Source organism: Crocodylus porosus, unplaced genomic scaffold, assembly GCF_001723895.1.
Source record: "Crocodylus porosus isolate Cpor-Errol unplaced genomic scaffold, CroPor_comp1, whole genome shotgun sequence".
In the NCBI taxonomy this organism is placed as follows: domain Eukaryota; kingdom Metazoa; phylum Chordata; order Crocodylia; family Crocodylidae; genus Crocodylus; species Crocodylus porosus.
This window is the reverse complement of record NW_017728911.1, coordinates 38,458,062-38,479,590: the sequence shown is the minus strand read 5'-3', so window position 1 is coordinate 38,479,590 and position 21,529 is coordinate 38,458,062. Positions and strand designations below refer to the sequence as shown.

At 45.6% G+C, this 21,529-nt stretch overlaps 2 long non-coding RNA genes across 2 annotated transcripts in view; one reads left to right on the top strand and one right to left on the bottom strand.

The window, feature by feature from the left end:
- Positions 1-10,680: 10,680 nt before the first annotated feature.
- Positions 10,681-21,529, bottom strand: part of LOC109309201 — a 19,334-nt gene continuing 8,485 nt past the window's right edge. Inside the window, exon 3 of the long non-coding RNA XR_002100829.1 lies at positions 10,681-10,783. This is a non-coding gene — a long non-coding RNA (uncharacterized LOC109309201). The remainder of the gene's footprint in view (positions 10,784-21,529) is intronic.
- LOC109309202 overlaps positions 14,888-21,529 on the top strand; it is a 14,107-nt gene continuing 7,465 nt past the window's right edge. Inside the window, exon 1 of the long non-coding RNA XR_002100830.1 lies at positions 14,888-14,930. This is a non-coding gene — a long non-coding RNA (uncharacterized LOC109309202). The remainder of the gene's footprint in view (positions 14,931-21,529) is intronic.

Here is a 21,529-nt window from a genome sequence, read left to right as displayed (position 1 = left end):
GAAGGAATTTTACCCCATGGTTAGATTGGTATGAATGGAGCGGGGGGAGGGGGGGGAGTTGCCTTCCTTTGTAGTGGGGGACATGGCCCTCTACCCAGCACCTCTCGAGCATATATTGACAACTTTTCATAGAAGCAGGATGTTGGCGGCCATGGTTCCCCTGCTTTACCTGTGGCAGGTTCGGGTGTTAAGTCTGTGTTGTGTCAGGGTTGATGGTAGTCTTACGTAGAGTTTAGATTACCGATTTTATAGGATGGTTTAGATAGGAATGATCCTGCCTTAGGCAGGGGGGTGGACTAGATGACCTCTCCCTTCCAGCCCTATGAAGCACACCAGTTCGACCCCCTTGAATTTGCCCCCATCCATGGGTATTTCATTTTGCCAATTCTGTCCCTTGAGGATATTTTATAATATCTGTTTTGGCCACTGATACAAATGCTGCTAGTGCTAGGAATAAAGGAAGAGGGAAGAGAGAGAACCTTCTTTACTGAACGGTCATTTGACTTAGTCATGCAGCACTGAAACAGAAAGATGATTTAAGCTAAACTGAATTTGTATCTCCATGTGATCACCATCATTATTTCTAAAATCCTGGTTGATTTGACATGTAACTTTTATTCAGAATCAACAATCCTGTTTCTTTCTTTCCACCTATCTCAGAGATACTAGAGATGTCTCAAACTTTTCACTTTGAAATGTGAAAATGTATTTTACAGCTGCTGAGCAGTGGAAAGGAAGTGTAGCCTAAAAGAGAATCAGGCCCTCCTTTTAAACAGCCTGATCCTAAACCCACTGTAGTCAACTGAATACAGTTATTATGTTCTTACCTTTGGGAAGTATATGGAGAATCTTAAGTGCAAAAGCATCCTAAAAAGGGAGACGCTCCCATCTGATTATTTATGACAGGCATATCTACATTGTAATGACAGTGGCCCTTGCTCAGATGCTACCGTGCATGCCTTTCCCACCCACCCACCCTCCAAACCTGGAAGTATATGCTGGGGAGGCTGTTGTGAGGCACCCTCTGTGGCCACTCTCAAGATACTCGAGACCATCTGCTTGAGACGATTCTTGAGCAGCCTCATCATCACTGCCGTTCTCAGTACCATCCCAGTCATGGCCTGCTGCTGCTGCGGTAAAAACATACCCTAAGCATTCAGAGCTGCCTAGTTTAATTATATACTTTCACTTTAAAGCATATTTATACAGTATCAATTTTAATTCTATATACACCAAATTTTTTTGGCTTAAGGCCCAAAAGACAAAATATGACCTATCCTGGTGAACTTTAGCCAAGTAAGCAAAATGCTTGAAGTAATGTTAAAGAACTGTTTATTACAGGTGGTGTGGCATATAATAATACCCAGTGCAGTCACTGTAGCTGGAGATCTTACTCTTTGCCATATATTAACAGGACAGTGAGTGTAGGTGTAGATACAGTATAGTTTAAGAGCTTTTGGTCCCAGTTCTGGAGTCTGAACCAAATGGCAAACCTACATCCTGCATGCATATACAAGAATTTAGGCTATAAATGAGAAATACCCATATTTGCCTCTTCTATACCCCACTGCTTTTGGTCATATACTGAAATGAAAGGTTATAGATGCACAAAATCATATCAGCCTGACTTCCTAAAGAGACCCCAATATGCCTTACGTAAGGATTCCAGTGCTGGAAATTAAACTGGAAATAGTAAGGGGGAGGGGGACAGAAGAGTTAGGAAGGGGGAGGGAAAGCTCCTCTCTATCCCTGATTTCTGCAATTTCTATGAGTCACTGGACTTATTTCCACGAGTCCTGGTTAAATGATGTCATTAGGCATCTCCCTGACTGTCATGCTGCTAATGAGATCTGGGAAAGCTCACTTTGTCTAATACGGATACCTCTCAAGCATTTGAGAGCTTGATTCAAAGATCATTGACTTCCATCCTGCATCCATCTGGCTGCTGGTCTAAAGCCTGACACAAACTGGAAAGCTGACAGCTGTGTGGAAACTAGAGCAATAGTCCTTAGGGACCCATTAGAGCAGCTGGGGATCACTTGGTCAGGACACTTTCGTCAACTACACGAAGGATGGACAGAGAAGATCCTGCTTGACAGACATATCTTCATCATCAGAGGGTGCCCCCATGGGAGGGTGATCCTCCACGGTCTATATCCACTCCGCGTATGGAAACTGTGGCAGAGGACCAGCATAAAGCAGCTACAGTGCAGGCAGTATCTCCCACCATGGATTTATAACAGTGTAAATTGGCTGAAATTTGTCTCTTCTTCATCCTTCCTCTTGCTGGGTTCAAGAGGAGGTGATCTGTCAGGTTACTTGGCAGTTAGCTTTGAAACCCTGGGGCTTTCCCCTATATCATCTACAAAGCCTTCATTGCACTGAATACCAGTGATGCAGGAATGGAAACTAAGCAATTTGCAAAATAATGCTCTACCCTGCCATTCAAAGCCCCAGAAAATCTATTATTTTGCTAGGAAATCTCCACATAACACGTGCAAGCTATTCCCCCCTCTTCGCCATCATGTTGCAACTAAGGCTCTGCAGATTTTAACTCAACTTGAGGCATGTGAAACTCTGCGCGCTCTCTCACTCTTTCTCTCTCTCTTGCTATTTGAACAAAGAGAGGCCTCATGCAGGGGGAGAGATTTGGAAACAGGCTCCCAGATGTTACTGCCACAATGTGGGAGACAAAGTCTTTTGTCTCTGCTGTCAGTTAAGCTGCAGAACAATTTATCTGATTTGTGCAGGGAGTAACAATATGCGGCTTTCCATTGTCTGAAAACATCCCGCTTACTTTAAAAAGTTACACGTAATAGAGTTGTTAGGCCTTAAAGATACAATGCCCCATTTTTCTTCAGTGTAATTAACATTAAACTTGGGACAGCACCATAGCCTCTACGTATGGCACTGATATAAGTAGTGACAGGAAGTGTACTTTTTCTGTGTGCATAAATGCTTGCCTTTTGCAAAACAGGAGAGCATTTTGCAAATACAAGAGATTATATTTCCTGTTGCTACTTACATAGCACCATAGATGCTTGTAATGTCGTGCTTTACAAGCTTTTGGTAAGAAATAGACCCTGACCTAAATAATTTACAATCTATAATATATATATCTTTTTCCCACCCCAAATAATTACAGGAAGTTGCATGAGGGATGAAGAAAGATATTAAAGATGATCACAGATTTGGAAGTAGGCTCTTTTTGAAAGAAGACAGGGAAGGCATGCTCAACAAAGAAAGAATAGCTGCTCTAATCTCAGGGGGCAGGGTAGAAGAAGATATTAAAAAAAGGAAGATGACAAAAAGAAAAGTCAACAGAGGAAATATGTACGGGAATCAACCTTTTTTTCCGGCAAAAAATTTTATTTCTATATATATATAAATAAATATATATTTATAACTTGACCTCCAACACTCTGTCAAGGGGCCCTTGTGGTTCACTTAGCAGATCAAAGGACGCTTCGAAGGTTAAACCATTAAAAACCTGTTACACAGTTCGCACTGCGCACCCATCTCCATACCCGTATCCCCCGCCTCCCCCTGAAACAGGTGTGGGGATCAACCAGGAAGAGCTTAGGTCCTCTGCGACAAGGAGGCCAGGACTGAGATGTGGGCAGGAATGGGGCTGTATAAAGCCTTGGGGGCGAGGAGGAAGGAAGGAAGGGAGAAACCAATAGAGAGACTGCAAGAGCCCATAGTGAAGAATAGGATGAGCGTGTGATGCTTCGAAGCTTCAAGGCGTGATATTTTTTTTGCTGGAGGGAGGGAAAAGTGGAGAAAGAGAGACCAACAAGAGAACTGGAATACAGGGTATGTAGCCAAAGACATTAGCCTGTAGGTGGGTGAAGGGAAAGAAAAGAGGGAGCAGGAGGGGGAAGCTGGAGAGACAGGACTTAGGATGGAAATATTTTACCAACCCCCCCCCCCCCAAAAAAAACCCCAAAACAAAACAAAAACCCCAAAAAACCAATTGCAAAATCTTTGAGACTTTTTATCATGTTGTTTCTTTTTTTCTTTTTCATTTTTTTTCTTTCTTCTCAGCTCGCACAGTGATTGTCATTTAAAGAAATTTTAACTGCACCAACTGGGAACATTCTCTGGTATTTTTAAGTCGGCTTATTCTTCACATCTATGCAAAAGAGGCATAAAACCACCTCTGAATCAGAAACCTTTCCTGATTCACACGTGTGTGCACTGGTATGCTGCACCCCCTCCATATACACTTGGCTTAGGTGTCAAAGACAACATGAGCTGCAAGGCAGCGGAGAAACTGCCTATCATATTCGAGGTCCTAAAGACACAGTTGATTCTGGACTTCACAGGAAATCAAGGAGATCAAAGGCATTTAAAAATGGTTTTGTTTTTAAATGATACCCTTGCTTTATTTTGTTTAGAGTGAGCTGGGGGCTTTTGTAAAGAGGATGAAAGCTGAACGGCGTCATGTAACAAAGACATTTCCCCTCTCCCGTAATAGTCAAGACAACCTGACATTTCAGTTAAGCAAAGACCATTCTGTGTGCTATTGCAAGAAATGAAGTTTTTCCTCAAAAACAACCCCTAAGCAGATGTTATCTCCTCCAAAGAGGTAAAGCTCTACACAAGTTCAGTGCTGGTAATAGGTTATTATGACAATATGCCATTCCTTTTTCAGTGAAAAATGTAAGTCAGAGGCCTGTGTGTCAAGACCAGCTGAAAGATACAACAGAAGACACAAGATTTTCTGTCTGATATTCTCTGGTTGTGTACACTCACAATGCCTCCTTAATTAAGAGTTAAAGGTCAAACTTTTGCCCTCCACAAGCTGTCTTCAATGCAGGATGAAGGAATGATTCTGTGTGAATAAGGAGGTACTGATGAATTAGGATGAAATAATAATAATTAGACTCTGGAAAGAGAGTCTTAAGAGCGGATCTGAAGTCACTGGGAGCTTTTGCCTTGACTTCAAAAGGGTTTGGGTCAGGCCAGAGGCCCTTATTCAGCAAAGAAATGAAGCAGATACTTAAATCCATCCTTATTTATCAACGGCTCCTCACCCCAAAAATTGGAATGGACTTATGCACAGGCTTAAGTTACACATGTCCTCAAGTGCTTTGTTGAATCAGGACCTTAATGTGCATGTTATCACTGTGATTCGTTTGCTCACTTAACAGCATGTGGATGGCATTATGAAGTTGAAATAAGCCTCTGTTTAACACAGGATACCAAGGATTCCACATTACAGGATACCGGAGGAAGAAAAGGCTCTCCGCAGGAGGCAAACACACACCCTCCCTGCATCAGAACGAAGAACAAACAACAGGCTGTTTCCCATTTCTGGAGCCGATGTTAACATAGTAATTACAGCAGCACCAGCCAAAGCTGCTATAGTTAAAGTGGTGCCGGGTTTTCTAATAGAAACCCTTCTATTCAGCATAAGTCAGCTATAAAAATTTACTTTAGCCTGAAACCCGCTGTGTAAAACCTCAGCCCTGGAGCAGTTTTTAATGTGTGCTTCCCCCCACCGAAAAATGTGTGAACATTAAGCTTCAGATCTGCAGTTAAAAAAAAAATAGTTTCCTTTTTGTTTTGAACTCTAAGCTTGTATCTTGAAATGATTTGTGGTGTCATCCTGCTCCTTGGTCCAAAAAGAAACTATACTACTTCTCAGTTTAATTTTTTTCTATAAGCAGGGTATAGAAAAACGAACAACGGCATTACACGTGACAAGTCACACAGATCTATGGTTTTTTCTTCTATGGCATCCTCTGACAGAGGCTCTCAATGTGATTTATCAGCATTGCCTATCAATCTAGATCCAATTTCCTACCAGATCCATCTGCTTATATATCATCATCTTGTCTATCACGGTCTATTTGTCTATCATTGCCATATCTATCCTATCTACCTCCCTATTATCACACCTATCCCCTTACTATAACAGATTTCAGGCTGTGTTTATCTACAGCCTGACAGATTTAGCTGTTGTGCCAGAGCTATTCACTATACCAAGCTCAGCCAGATGGCAGAAACATTTGTCCTTGGCTACTTTGCTGCTTTCTGTAGAGCACAGCAAGCACCAGGGGATGAGGAAGTCTAGGTTAATGGGCATTTGTTCCTTGTTGCTTAACCCAGAATCAACTTCATCCCAATTAAAGGGGGAAAGCCCTGCTTCTCCTCCCAGTTCCCAACCCAGAATGGCTTTCGGAAGTGTTCAGAGATGGTGAGTCAGGCATCCTTTTCTCGCCCACGGACAGCTGCCTGTTGGGTTTGTGGTCTCCACTGGCAAAAGGCAAAAACCTTCATTTCACGAACCTTCACACAGGCTTCCCAGTCTTTTCCCTTCGACTGATGTTGCCCTCAATCATTCTTTTTGCTTCCAGACTTTAATACCTATTTGGCTTTGGGCCTCCCTTAGCTTTTGACAGCAAGCGCTGCTGACTGCCCAGAGAAAATGACCGCTTTCCTGGGCTTATTAGTATGTCTCCCCAGTGGCACGTTTCATGGAGGTCTCTGGGGTGCGAGCATTAGCACCCCTACATAGGGCTATGGGATGCCAGGAGCCTGCCCAAGCCAAGGAAGATGGGCAGAATACAGGGCAGAGACCAATGCCAGCATTTCTGTATTTGCAGGAAGGAGACAGTTTTGCCTAGTGAAACAGGACTAAGCACCTGTGGAGCTGAGCTTTTGCTGAGTAGCACCTTTCACGACTGAAAAGAGCATTTGTTCAAGATGAGCACTTACCAGCTGTGTTATCTGCCTAATGAATTGCCGAGCAAAACTCATCTGGAGCAGGTAACACATCAGCTGAAGTGAGGTGACAAGTGATGTGGCAGCACCGAAAGTACTACAGGAATGGAGACTTTCAAAAAAGGCACCCTCAGAGGTCTTGTCCTGATTATTTCACTCTGAGCAAAGGAAACTTACTGTCTCCTAATGCAAGGGAACCGATTACAGAGTGACTTAGAAGAAGTCAGTGGGGCTACCTTGATTTACCTCAAGATAACAGAGAGCAGAATCGGATCTAGATAATTTGTGGACTCATGCCATTTCCTCTAAAACTCTGCTCATCTAATCAACATGGGAAATTGTCTGTTTCTCCCAATAGTAATACAAAGGTGACATCATCTAGTAGTGCATGGACGCTTTGATAGGGTCTTAATATATTGATATAACTGTGAGTTATATCTAGCTGTTCTCACCAACTACGGATCTGTATAAATTACAAATCTGAATTTTAATTAATACTGCACCACCCTGTGACTTCTAAACACAGTCCTGGGTGGGGATGGTGCGTAGGAGAACGAGAGTGTCTCTCCGGGCCTTGAGGTAGTAGATGTGGACAGCTGTAACAGTTATGCCAATACTGAATATGTTTAGTTCTGGTTTAATGTTGCAGTGGTTTAGCTCACTTACATTGGCATAGGACTGGACAAATGTAATAATTAAATTGGATCAGTTGAAGTGTGATCCCAAGGGGTGAGCGCTCACTCCCCTTTTAAAACAGTTTAAAGTTACATCTGTTCCCAGATCCATTTGCTCTTTTTTTGGTGCAGTAACTGTCCCTCTTCTTGACTTCCCTGACATCTGTCTAGCCAGTTAACACAGAGGCAGGAGGGGTATAGCTATTGCTAGCTCCCCAGTCTCTTTTCCACATCATATTCCTTCTCTGAGGAGACGACGTGGTGGTGTATACTAGAGAGAAAGGTAGCTCGCTGCTGTGTTGCAGAAGGCAAGGTAGATTTGTACCTTATAGACTAACTAAATCCAAAGTATATAGCATAAGCTTTTAGGATCCCAGGCTCACTTTGTCAGATGCACAGAGCAGTGTGCCATGTTCAGGTCTTTTCACAATGTCTGAGGACGTGAGCGTTTGAGGGCATGAAAGCTTATGCTATGTACCTCTGATTTAGTCTACAAGGTGCAACTCTATCCTGCCTTCTGTGCATACTATACCCACTGAAATCCAGCTAACCCGAGACACGCAGGCAAGGATTAATAGAGTACAAGCACAATTTGACCCATGTAAATCCAGAGATAGTCCACTGATGTCAGTCATATAACTCTAGATTTACACCAGTACAAATGAGATCAGAATGTGTCCTGGTGTGGCTCTATGCAATAGTTTATCATCTTTAAAACAGCCCTAGTCTACCCGTCTCCTTTGTCACTGGAGAACTCACACTTTCCATCTGAAAGTTCAACCTAATTTTGTATATATTTACCTAAATATAAATGTCACCGAAAGCCCAGCTAGACCTTTGGTTTTTCTAGTTTTACTCTCCTCTAAACTGTGGGGTGGATTATGCAACAGGAACAGAGGTGAATCATCTTCTGGCATTGCAGTAAATTAGGAAATGTTTGCTATGATGTTGTATGGGTTTCTACAGTCTACTTGTGGTTTATTTTTTTTCTCTTGCAGTGGAACTTAGTGCTTTAAAATTTCAAAGGCTTGTCTGCTGCCCTAACCCGTCCCAGGAAGAGGCTTATCAGGATCGTTTGTAGCACAAGTTGTGATCAGTGATCATCTTAAGAAAACAACTCAGAAGAAATGTTGAATGCTCTTGTTCAGTATGATTTTCCATAAGCATTTTCCACGATTTATTGAGTCTCTTGTTTTGTCTCTCTACCTGTAACTATTAACCTCACAGTTATTTATTAGGCGCTATAGACCTAACAGGATCAGTTAGTCAAAAACAGAAGGCTTTGATCAAGTGTTTTTTCTTCAAGCACAAAGGCTGAAAGGATTACAGAGACAATGCTAAGACAGTATTACCAACCCTCAACATGAAAATCTTAAGTCATGTCCCCCAATGTCTTAAATTCATCAAATTTTAAAAAAAAATGTAAACTTTTATATGTGTATAATAAAGGTGTAACTATTAGGGTTCAGGTTCTCAAATTTGCCTCCACAACATTAAAGAAAGGAAACATTAAAAAAAAACCCATGTAAACTTAGATTCACATGAATCCAGGACTTTAAGAACACTGTTTACTATTATTAGAGACAATCACTAGACTTAGCAACACCGGCAAAGAGATTTGCTAAGGTAAGTATACGGATGAGGATGCAGACTGACAATGGGCATCCTCTATGTAGAGTGGTGAGCCCTAACAAAAACCATAGTTTCAAGTGCCTCTATATTTCCACCCGTTGTTTAAACCAGAGGATTAGATGGGAAGAAGTGCTTCAAAGTGCAAGGGGTACAATGGGGACAGGGTTCAAATTACTTTCCAGCTTTTGTGGGAGTCTGCGGGGGTGGCCGTCGGAAGAAGCTGCTGCTACCACTGCCGCCTGAGGCGTGGGGCAGGCCGTGGGTGGGGGTCTCGTCTCTTATTGGGGAGCGTTCATCTCTTATGGGGGGGCTCAGCCCCCTTGAGCTTCCCCGTAATTCAAACGCTGGAGACATGGGTAGTTGGCACTTGACCCCAGAGGGTCACAACCCAGAGGATCAGGAACAGGGAAGGTTAGTCAGGGGAGGCAGAAGCAGGCAAGTCAGGAGGCCAAGGTCTTTAAGGATAAGTACAGACATTCAAAAAGCCTGAACTGATTCAATCTTTGCAGGTTAGTCTAACCTGTGTAGACTGAACTGATTTGCAAGTGAATAGAGATTCACTTTTCATTCGGAAATGCAAGCACATGCCTGCAGTGGCTGAGGCAGAAGCCGGCGGGGGGGCGGGCACTAAACCAAGCCCTCCCTTCCCTTCTTCAGTGGCCAAGGAAAGCTGAGCTGGGGGGGGCAGGCCTCAGTATGACTGGGGAGGATTGCAGGGACCCCAGCCCAGGTGTGTCTGGAGGGGCAAGGGGGAAACAGCCTGGGCAGTGCCTCAGGTGAAGGAGGGGCAGGGAGGGGGATTAAATTCCCCTGTCTCCCCTCTCTCCTACTGGCACAGGGGATGCCAGCCAGGGTCTGCCCAACTTTCCCCCCAAGCTGGGGTCCCTGTGCCTATGACTGAGAGGGGAGTGTAATCCCTCTCCCTCCCCCTAAGCTTTTTGGCCCATGCCTCTCATGCCTCCTCCACTCCAGCGGGGAAAAGTCTGGCAAGGGCTGCTCTGCCCCCACCAGGCAGACTGGACTGCATCAGCTGGATTTCCCACCCCCTTGTCCGCCAGCCCTCGCTGCTCCCGCAAGGGAGCAGAGGAGCAGGGTCAATGCTGCTTTGCTTGAGCAGACAGCACAGCCCAGCCCAGGGCTACAAAGCATGCTGGGAAGCTGGGGAACTGTGATTTAACTTGAACCAGGAAGCGGTCTCGGACAGAGGTTCCATAAACTGGTTTGACCTAAATCAGTTCAATCTGATACTACATTCAACCAGGTTTATCTTTAAACTGTTTCAGCCATTTTGAAACCAGTTTACATGCACTGAACTTCTGTTCTGTTACAGGTTTAAACCAGGTTCTGATTACTTAGACTGGTTTATGTGTAACTTCTGTCCCTAGCCTAAGGGTCAGAGACATAAGCACACACCCTGAGGAGAACCGTGACCCAGGGGGCTCAGCAATAGAAAGCAGGCACCTAGACTGGAGTCACCAGCCAGGGGGTTCAGGACATGCAGCTGTAGCTGTGTGGGACCAGGATGTGGGCAATCTCTAAGCCATAAGCTAGGAGCTGTCCTAGAGTTGGGAATGTGGCAGAATGCCACCTCTGTTTCTCCCCAAAAACTCTGCTCTGTGACAATTTGGTTAACATGGGCCTTGCAGAGGGCAGACATCCCAGCTCTTTAGGTAACCTGAGCTGCATACATTCCTGAGGAAGAGGGGAAACCTACTCCCTCTGCCTAAGTGAATGGCATCACATACCTTTGACCCCAGGGACCCTGTTGTTCCAAGCAATGCCAACCTGACTGGGAGGGGGCTAGAGACCCTGCTAGTCTACCCAGCAACCAGTGATGCATTTCAAATTGGTTGGCTTGCAGCCAATAGGTGCTGGCCTCCATTGGACCAGGTAAATGAGATCATAAAGGCTATATAAGTTGAGGACTCCCAAGAGGAGTAGTAGCCATGATGAAAACTCAGGAAGAGAAGAGCTGAACTGTCTGAAATTTGCGCTCTCTCTTGAAACTCATGATCTAGGAACTGCCTGCCTCCAGAGGGAATCTCCACCTGTCTCTGAATGATACGTGTAAGTAAGCTACCTGAGATCTAACTAGATATATAGCTTGCAGTAACTCAGATGCGTGATCAAAGGGTACCCAGCCATGCCAGTTTGCTCTATGGGATTTCTCTGATATTGCTCTATCCTGCCCCCTATTCCAAACCTACTCCTTGTAACCAATAAAGTTCTCCTTTGTACTTAGCATGGCAGACTTATTGGGAGTGGGTCTAGATTATGCCTTGGGGTCCCCTTGGTTCAGCTGACTAAGGGAGACCACTGTTTGTGCTTCAGACTGAGGGAAGCACCCCAAGTTCTTGAAGTGGGTCAATTACCCTCAAGGGCTACTAGGTCTGTGTTTCCCAGGGGACACAGAGCCAGGATCACTCCAGACCCTGGGTGGCGGCAACGTTACCCCCAGGCTAGTGGGTGTGCTCTAGGAAGGGGGTCGGCCAGACGTGAGCCACCCCCAGGAAGGCACTCAGAGCCTGGCAGGGGGTCGGGCACAGTGAGGTGGGTGGCTCAGCACAGAAGCACCCCCTACTGGCCTGCCGCAGGGGGCATGGGGGGCATGAGGGGTCGGGGAACCAGCAAGGCAGTCCAGAGTACAAGGTGTCCAGGTTGGAGTCTGGAACAAGGATTCAGTAGGCAGGAACTGGGATGAAGCCAGGACATCAGGAAGACAACAAACAGAACCCAGGGCATCCAAAACTAGCAGGATCTAGGACACTAGGAACAAACAGACAGGGTGCAGAAAACCAGGAACAACACACCAGAAGGCCAAAGGAAGACAAAGAAGCTTCTACCCAGGCTCCCTTGGTGCTGTGAGCAAGAGCCAGCTGGGAGCAATTTAGCCTGCTTTCTGCCCTGACTCCTGATACACAGTTCTGAATCTGCCCAGGAAATTTTGCAAACAAACTATCTCCTAACTAACAAGGACAAAGGCCGAGACCAGGACTTCCCCAGGCTTCGCAAGTTAAGATGTGACCAGACTGGAATGCTGGAGCTTGAGTTTATTTATGCTTCCATCTAAATTGAAATTCAAACCTAATAAAAAGGGGCATCGGTTTATTATGCTGCTGCCCATATTACTCCATGTTAATTTCTTCTGAATGATAACTTATTCCACCTTGGAAATCAAATACGGCATCAAAGTCCAATTTCCTAAAGATGGTATCTATCAGTTTGTTTGAAGCAGACGTTTTTATGGCTAGCCATGTTAACAAATCCAAACTAAGTATCCAATCTGTCAAGGAGAAAAACAAGTTTAGAATGGGAGTAAGTATTGCTCATTAAACTTTAATGCCAAGACATTTAAAAGAGGAAACCCATCCATTATAATGTTGGTAGAATACTGAGATGTCAGACTTCCTGGAGAAGATTTCCATCATGATGTTTAAATGCTTTCCTTTTTGGGGGGGATGTCTGTTACTCTCTCCCCTTTGCTGAGAATATTTTTTTCCTGTTAGGGGAAAAGTTTGAGCTATACACACTCTTGTTAAAATTTCCTTAGCAACACAGCAATGAAAAATATCTCCCTGTCTTCAATGTCATCCATTTTCTGATTAAATCAAAACCAATGCAAGCACATGAAAGAGGTTTGGGTTATGATTGTTTATATTATTACCAGTAATATGCTTGAGGCTGCACATGATGAAACAGCACAGACCGTGCTCCACTTAGGTTCCTAGTTGACCTAAAAAAAGTGAGCTAAATTTGAGAGAGATGTACATTTGACATAAAATTATGTGCTGTAAAACCTACAGTAGCAGGGACTTATGTGATTAATACATACCACTGAGAAGAAACATAGCTATTATTTTAAGCCTACCTAGTGAAACTGGACCTGTTTGGGTGGGTAAAGTGTGCAAAATCCAAGCTCCGATACCACTGGGGAGGGTGGCAGCCATCTCTGAATTTTGGGGCTCAGCCATTGCTTGGGGAAGCCAGGTGAATTTGATTATGGGCAGACTGTGACTTTTACCATCCTTTAAGCAGGCAGATCTCATGTGATTTCAAGACTGGGTCCAAAAAAAAAAAAAAGAAGCTTCAGGTCAAAGATGGACCAAATTCAGAACTTTTTATCTTAATTCCCCCATTCTTCCACCTGCCACAGCTCCATCCAGACCTTTGATGGTTCAGAGAAGGTGTAACCCATGTCCTCGACCTCCTGCACTTTGATTTTGCTAACCCCTCTCTTCTTTGCCCTTGATTGAGATGGAGCAGAACCCGAATTTTTACACACCCTGGCTTTTCTTTGTGTGCAGAACACAGACCTCAGACTCAACCCACTCCTGCTTCTGCAAAACAACCCTCTGCCTTTTCCAGCCACTTTTCATTGTGTCATCCCTATGTACAAGAAAACAATACCTGGGAGTGACTCTATACCCAGAAACTCACTGGCAGATTTGACTGGAAAGAGTTACAAAGACTTCCTGAACCCTTCTGTCCATTAAACGCCCTACGATCACTATTAGTCTGCAGGAGGAAAGTCATCCCACCTGTGGTTGTGTCCTTAATAATATACAAAAACATCCTGATTTCTCACCGTATTTATCTTCCAGAATAAGAATGTGTGGGTACATAAAACAAACACGTACCACATCTGCAACCTTTAAGGACGATTGCCCTGTCACTTGCTTTAGTGGCAAAGCACTACAAAGTCATTGCAAGCTTCCTGAGTGAAGTGCGGGTAGACTGCAGGGTGCAAGGAGCTCTGCCTCTTATTAAGGTTGCTCAACACATCCTATCCTCAGACTTGGTTTTCAGTGGCTTGTATCTTTGACAGAGTTGAAAGTTTCCGTGCTGGGGGTTTGTTTTTGGGCTGCATTTTGGAAATTGCAACCCCAAATACCTCGGTTTGCCCACGCTGAAAGATTGCAGTGGCCTTTTGTTGGAGAGCTGTGGGTACTTCCTTCTTTAAAGACCGAGTCCTCAAATTTGGCTGCGGACTGTCACAGGTGTGCACCTCTGAAAACTCCTGTGAAAATCCACCCAAGTCTGGCCGTGTTATAAGCCTTTGAGAAGCTGCAGTTTGGACAGGCTTAGTCAAGGGTGTCTGGAAATTCCCTTAAGTTTCCATGAGCACTGAGCCTGCTTGGGCCCTGTGCATTCGGGAGCAGGCTGTGCTCTGTCATTGCAGCTATAGGTGGCTGCTGTCTGCACCGACTGGCTGTGGGCCCAGGGACCGGCGCCGTAACGGAGAGCTGGGAGGCTGACCCCCCCTCTGTTCTCAATCTCGCAGCACCCTGAGCTGAACAGAGAAGGAAGAAAGGCAGGAAACCAGCCTGGGATAAGGAGTTTGTTGGGGAAGAGTTATGGCTACTGAGAAGATGTAGTCAAAGGAAACTTGAAGCTGGAGTTGGGGTGGAGAGTACAGCAAGGAAACTGGGATGGTGAGCTTGCAGGGCTTGTGGGTTGGAGGGCTACCCATGCAACCTTGTTTTGCACACGTACCGCCAGGTGCACACATTGTGATACACTCTGTAGCTTCATGGCCATCAACTATTTCCCCAGGACCCTTGCCTCATTCAGGGCACAGCGGATCAGCTCTGAGTATGAATCAGGAGATCGCTGGGTATATGCATAGAGGGAGATCATTGTATTTACAACCCTGCCTTGTTTCCTCCGGAAGTTGGCAGATATGTAGTGAATAAGGCAGGAAATTACAGGAAGAGAAAGGAAACTCTGAGGTGAGGGAATGCTGTTCTTGGCACCTGGATTTTTAACCTGCCTCTGCCACAGGGCTCCTCTGCAATGCTGGGCAAGTTGCTTAAACCAAACTTCCCAAGACTGACTTTCTTAGCACTTTACTCAAGACCTTTGAGTCTGACTGGACAACTGGGCACCGCAGAGGTAAGTAAAGTCAAAGGGAAGTAGGCTTTGAACATATAGTTTCATAGTTTCATAGTTTCTAGGGTCGGAAGGGACCTGAGCAGATCATCTAGTCCGACCCCCTGCCATGGCAGGAAAGAGTACTGGGGTCAAACGACCCTGGCAAGTTGTTCATCTAGCCTCCTTTTGAAGACCCCAGGGTAGGGGCCAGCACCACTTCTCTTGGAAGCTGGTTCCAGACCCTAGCCGCCCTGACCGTGAAGTCGCGCCTCCTGATATCTAGCCTAAACCTCCCCTCTGCCAGCTTGTGACCGCTATTCCTGGTCACTCCTGGCGGTGCTTGGGGGAACAGGGACTCCCCCAGTGCCTGCTGGTCCCCCCGACTAGTCTGTAGAAGGCTGAGGCCACGAGATCCCCCTCAGCCTTCTCTTGTGGAGGCTGAACAGGTTCAGGTCCCGTCGCCTCTCCTCGTAGGGCCTGCCCTGCTGCCCCCTGACCATGCGAGTGGCCTCCTCTGGACCCTCTCCATGCTGTCCACGTCCCTCCTGAAGTGCGGCGCACAGACCTGGACGCAGTACTCCAGCTGCGGCCTGACCAGTGCCGCATAGAGGGGCAGGATCACCTCCCTGGACCTGCTCGAGATGCAGGGCTAAGGCAGCATTGTACCTAGATGCCTGGTGGCCCCAGGTGAACTTTTAGTATTGGGCCCTACTTTGCCAGAGATAATGATAATAATAAATAAAAAATTACCATTTTCAGGCCCCCTTTCTGTCTGGGCCCTGGGCAGCTGTCTTGTTCGCCCATGCCTGTGTCCGGCCCTGGGCTAGGGGCAGAAGTTACACATGTACTGGTTTAAGTGAACAGAAATTGGTTTAAACCTGTAAGAGAACAGATGTTCAGTACATATAAAACCATTTGAAAATGGCCAAAGAGAAGGGGGGGCTGCTCTAGTGTCCCCTGGCGTCTAGCTTGGGCCACTGCCGGCATGTGCCTGCATTTCTGGAATCAAAAGTGAATGTCTGTTCACTTGCAAAGCGGTTCAATCTATGCAGGTTAAACTAACTTGCAAAACTGAAATCAGTTCAGGCTCAGGCTTTTGAATGTCTGTACTTAGCCATGAAGTTATATATTCTAAATAGCACTCGGAGAATTCAGGTCCTAGGCCAACATTAGTGCACATTTCAAGTTTGAATCTCTCTGTGCCTCAACTCTCACCCATCATGTAAAGAGAATATCCTCTTCCCCCTTATCTCTCACAGGAAGTGTGAAATAAATTCAGTGGTGGTTCTGAAGCACGCAGGTGCCATAGACACAAATGCCACAGAAAAGCCCACGAGGAGAGGAATATTCTCTTTTCAGAGCAGGATTTGAACAGCATACAGCAAACCAGGCCACACACTGAACAGGGAGGTGAAAACCAAGCACTGAATGACTGCTCGTTACAGAAGTGCCCTCCATTGTGTGCACCAAATTTCACGGCCATCCTGTACAAAAACTAGTATCTGTTCATGTCATGAAAGACTCTCTCAAATATGCACATGCAAGGAAGTGAAGTGGACATTTGAACACAGGCAGCCAGAATCCTGGCATTTCCTACCTTCTGAGTGCTTGATTTTACAACCTTAATAAAAACTATTCCAAGTTGCAAGAGGCAGTGAAAGGGAAGGCTAGCTGAGGCATCACAGCAATGAAGTGAAGGTAGGGCTGTTATGTGCTGTAAATGCAGGCAAGGATCAAACTAGGAGAGAAAAGGGTGTCCTGGTGGTGAATGCTCTGCCCACACCTATCAGACCTATTGCCCAGAGAGCTACTGCTCTCAAAGCAATTGCTTCATGCTCCGTACAAATTCAGGCAGACGTAACTGCCCGTGTTTGCACCCCGGCCTCTCCCTGCACACATGGAAGTAGCTGCACACATTCGCAAACTCTTTTAAATATTCCCACCCTTATCCATGGGCTTTCAAGCCCTGCATTTTGCACGGATGATCTGGCTGCTGTGGAGCCATTATATACCCGCTGATAAATGTGGAAATAAACAGTTTAGCAAACAAAGGACTTTAAGTACAGGGAAAACTGTCAGCCTTGGCTAGTCTTGTGTTTCAGGTCTGCAGCTGCTTTAGTAATCTCTGCGCTGGTGAAGCTGAAGGCCATGGGAGTCGGAGCGCTGCGCGATCCTAGCGCGTGGTCTCTGCGCAGCTCCATGGTTTCTTTCACTGTCGATATTCTAAGAGACACCACGAAGGCTGATAAACCCAAAATTAGACTCACCAGCTCAGTGCAAGGGTGTGAACATATCTCCCTGTCTCTCCCCTGTCTTGTGGCTGCATCTTTACTGAGTGGGCAGTGGCTGGAAAGCAGGATTCTTGCATATTTAGGTACTGTGTGGGGAGAAGACAGACAGGCTGGAGGGACAGCATAATAAACATGTGCTGGCTTGCGCTCTGCTGAATTCCAGCGTGGAACGATTTCCATTGGCTTCCCTGGATTTTGGATCAGGCCCTGGATAAGAAACAGAGTCAAGGGAGACAGTCATATTAGCACAGCCGTGTCATCATATTTGTAGAGCATGTCATCTCCTTCCCTCCTACCCTTTATTTGTCTCTTCTATTTCGGCTATAACCCTCTGGGGATAGGAACCGTTTCTGATTCAATGTTTGTCCAGTCCCAAGTATATAGGGACATATCCTGGTTGGGGTCACTTGATACAGCCATAATCCAAATAATAAATATGTCTAATAATAAAGTACTGACTTCAATGGGATTTAGGTCAAGCTGCTTAGAAACATCAATTCTTCTTGCCTCTTTGCTCCTTCCGGCCAAGGAGATCTTCAACATCATCAATTCCCAGGGGTGGTTATTCTCATTGTTGTTTGGCAGTGCAGGAAGTACCATTGCTTAAGAGATTTGGCCTTGGGCTTTTTTTCCACTGACGTGTTGTAAAAATCTCCTTCCACACCCTTCGCTTCTCAGTAACATCTGCCTGCAAAGACCATCCATGTTCAAAAACAGGCTTCGCCCACAGTCACAGTGCAAGCTGGGATGCCGCAGCTATAATCCTATCCTAAGCTTAGCAAAAAACTCCAGATATCACTGAGGGATGAATGTTGGCTAACAGGGCTTTTGGAGGTCGCCACTTGACATGTATGACCAGAACTGGTGCAACTTTTTTAAAAAAAATAAAAATCTGTAATTGATGAAAACACCTTAATGGCCAAAATTAAATTTTGGGTCTCGTTTGAAGTTTTTCACTTTCTTTAAAAAAAGAAAAATTCTAGGTCTGGGATTTTTCTGTCTATTGCTCTCCCTTGTATACCAAACAAAAGGCAAGGAAGGAGGAGAAAACCCTGCCCACCAAGTACTTGGAGGGGATTTTTCAACCCGTCCCCCCAAAATAAATCTCTGAAAATTTTTTAACCGAACAGCCATTTCTCGCAGAGAATATATATAACATTTTCCAACCACCTCTCCTTGTGACCTATAATTAAAGAGGAGTCCAAGCCACAAGGTTCAGAACCAGACTTTCTCAGAATTCATGAGTGTTCGTGTCTGGGGTTTGGTTCAGCCCATTGTGAGATATGCCAGCTGCAACGCTGAGATCCAGATCCAACCTTTCCCAAACTCGGAGGCTGTGCGGAGCCCTCTCCTCCAACGCCCATTCTGCAGATTGTAAAGGAGCCTCCCCTCCGAGCACGTGAGAATTGTCACTGTTCTCCTTTGTCCTTGGCGTTGGGGTCCAGGGAACAGGACAGGGTCCTTGTGAGCCACGTGGCAATGGATAGAGATGCATACTTTGGAAATGAGACTTTGCTAAAGTCCCACACAGGGAATGTCTAAACAGCGTGTGCTTTACCCTCCTGCTTCCTGCACTAGCTGGCTAGGCCTGGACAAGGCATCCTGACTTGCTTTCATTGCTGCCACTGCTGCAGCTCTATGAAACCTGCAGCCCAGCCCCTCATTGATGAGATCTGTGGCCATCTGCACAAGCGGATTATCTCACAATACCTCCATCGTGGCGGAGACGGAAGGCACTGCCAGTGAAGTGGAACTAGACTGAAGGTGGCCTGAAGGCTTGAATGGGTGCCAAGGACTTGAAGGAAGCCCTTTCTAAAATGTCTGCTCCCACTACCCCTGCAGAGACTGCCATTTCATCCATCTGTTTGTACAGCACCTTACACAATGGGGCCAGAACTGATGGTGGGCCTCTGCATTATTGCCATACAGATACCAATGCATAGCAACCCACAATGCTCAGGTATTGGGAGGCCTTAAGCAAACAAAGGTAGGATGGAAAGAATAAAAAATGAGATGAGGAAAGAAGAAAAAAGGAAGTGGTAGGGAATGACACAAGGCTTGTTAAAGTAAGGTTCGCCATTGAACACAAACCACAACACGCAAGGCAATCCAGGGCAAGGCAATTTCTCAATTTCTCAGTACTAGACGAGTATTTTAAAGTACCACGTTGCATCCAAGGGGCTTGGGAAGGATTTGAGATCTCACGTTGATGCAATACAGCAACTATTTGTGGCCCCTTCGAAGCACGCATTTCTGCACGAAACGCTGCGGCCTAGATGTTCAACAGCTTGGTGAGTGCAGATCTCTCTTGAAAAACCTCTCTCCACTTGTTGCTGCCAAGTCCTTGAATGTCTGCCCTCGGGCCCTTTTGAAAACCTGGCCCCGCCAGTCCTCATTCTGCATCATCTCTGACTTCAGCATCTCTTTGGATTGGCAGGGATTCAGCATTGTTTGTAATTCCTTCCACCAGGTGTTCTCTGCGGAAACGCGGCGCATTGTGTGTCTAAACAACTTAATTGCATGTTTTGGACCCAAACCAAAGCGCTCTTCCTAGAGGCTAATGAAAATGCCTATTTTATTTTAGTGTTCTTAATATACCGAAACATTAAGGAACTCCAGAGTGTGCTGAAAACAGGTTACCTGGCTCTCCCCTTGTCGAGACTGGTGGGGGCAGGTTGCCAGGAACAGCTGTTCATTAATAGCACAGACACTTATCTTGTCCTGACATTGTATGCAAACATTCATTCTTCTCTTCAAACACAGATTTGGAATTTGGCTGGGCAGGTTTCAGTGTAAATTGTGGGCACCTGTGCACATGGTGCAGGCCTGGAGGAGGAGGGAGGCAGATGGGAGAAGAGTCTGGGAGTGAGCGGGTTTGACAGATGTCTCTGGATGAGACGTCTGTAGTCTGCAGGAGGCCTCTGGAGGGTAGGGACCTCTTAGGATGGCGGCACAAGGCTGGGGTGGGGAAAGGCACCTCTGACTGTGGATGGCGATGCATCACACCCCAAGGCATGTCACGTTTGGCTTGTTTGAGAGGGAGCTGTGAGTTAAAATCCATAGGCAGGACAGAACGAACACTTGGCTACAAGCTCACCTTTCCAAATAGCTCGGGACTCTTGAGTTGCTTGCAAGGACAGTGCTTCTCAGAAAAGAATCAAAGCAGTAAAAAAACTGATGGATAATAGGGCAAAAGCATCTTTGGGAGCAGTATGTTGGTAGAGAAACAGCAGTGATTCTGCGCACAGCATTCACATCTGCTTGTCCCAGCTGCGTAACTCAATCGCGGATGGAAAAAATAATCGTCTGGCTACATATGAGCGGTTGTGGACCAGCGGCATGCACATGCTATCAGTGTACTGTGGTATAAGCCGGATTCACTAGTTTTAGAAAAGATAGTTTTGCAAGAAGGGGAGCTTTTGGATCCATGTGGCTTCGAGCTTCTGGCTGGTGTGCTTCAGTAACAGCAAAGGCTTGACTGCCTGCCAGTCCTATCCGAGACGTCATAATCCACGGTTTCTAGGACCTGATGATTTAAATCTTAATTTGCACAAACAGAGCACTGTTTCAGTCTTTAGGTATCCCATTCACTTCTGCAAAATTCTGGTTGCTATTTGTACAGCAACAGGTCAACAGACTGAGAGTTGATTACCACATAAAGTTTAAAGAATTAATCAGTTGTATTGATTTAAGTGAGATTAAACTGGCTTCCTTTTATGTGGGCCTGTTCTGGCACGATGTTTTAAGTCATGCTAAAGGGAAGGAGTAAAGAGGAAACTCTCCAGCACCGTTCTTCCCTTTTTTGCATCAATCAGCCATTAACTTTGGCAGTGTTTCTCTTGACTTCCATTCGCTCCCGATCAGATCCAAGCTGAGTTGTTGGTTTGGAAATTAAACACTGACAAGTCTCTTAGTTAAGCAGCAGTTTGACAGAGCAGCTTTCAGCTGAGTTTAGCAAAGGGTTAATCTCTGTGTGAGGAAACTTGTATGATTCCTTCCCCATTTCCACCCACGGAGCTCATCCCTTTTACCACCACGGACACAGGACACACTTCCCGGTGCTCTGCTGCTTCGAATCAAACCTTTCTATTTCACCAGCGTGCATGACCAAGACTTCCCAGCAGACTTCCCTGGTCTGGGCAGAAGTTTCATAAACCGGTTTGACCTAAATCACTTCAGTCTGACCCTACATTCAAGCAGGTTTATCTTAAACCAGCTGATGTGCCCTGAACTTCTGTTCCGTTACAAGTTTAAACCAGTTTCTGATCACTTAAACCAGTTTATGTGTAATGTCTGTCCCGGGCCTCTATTCCTGCAGAAGGGCGTTTG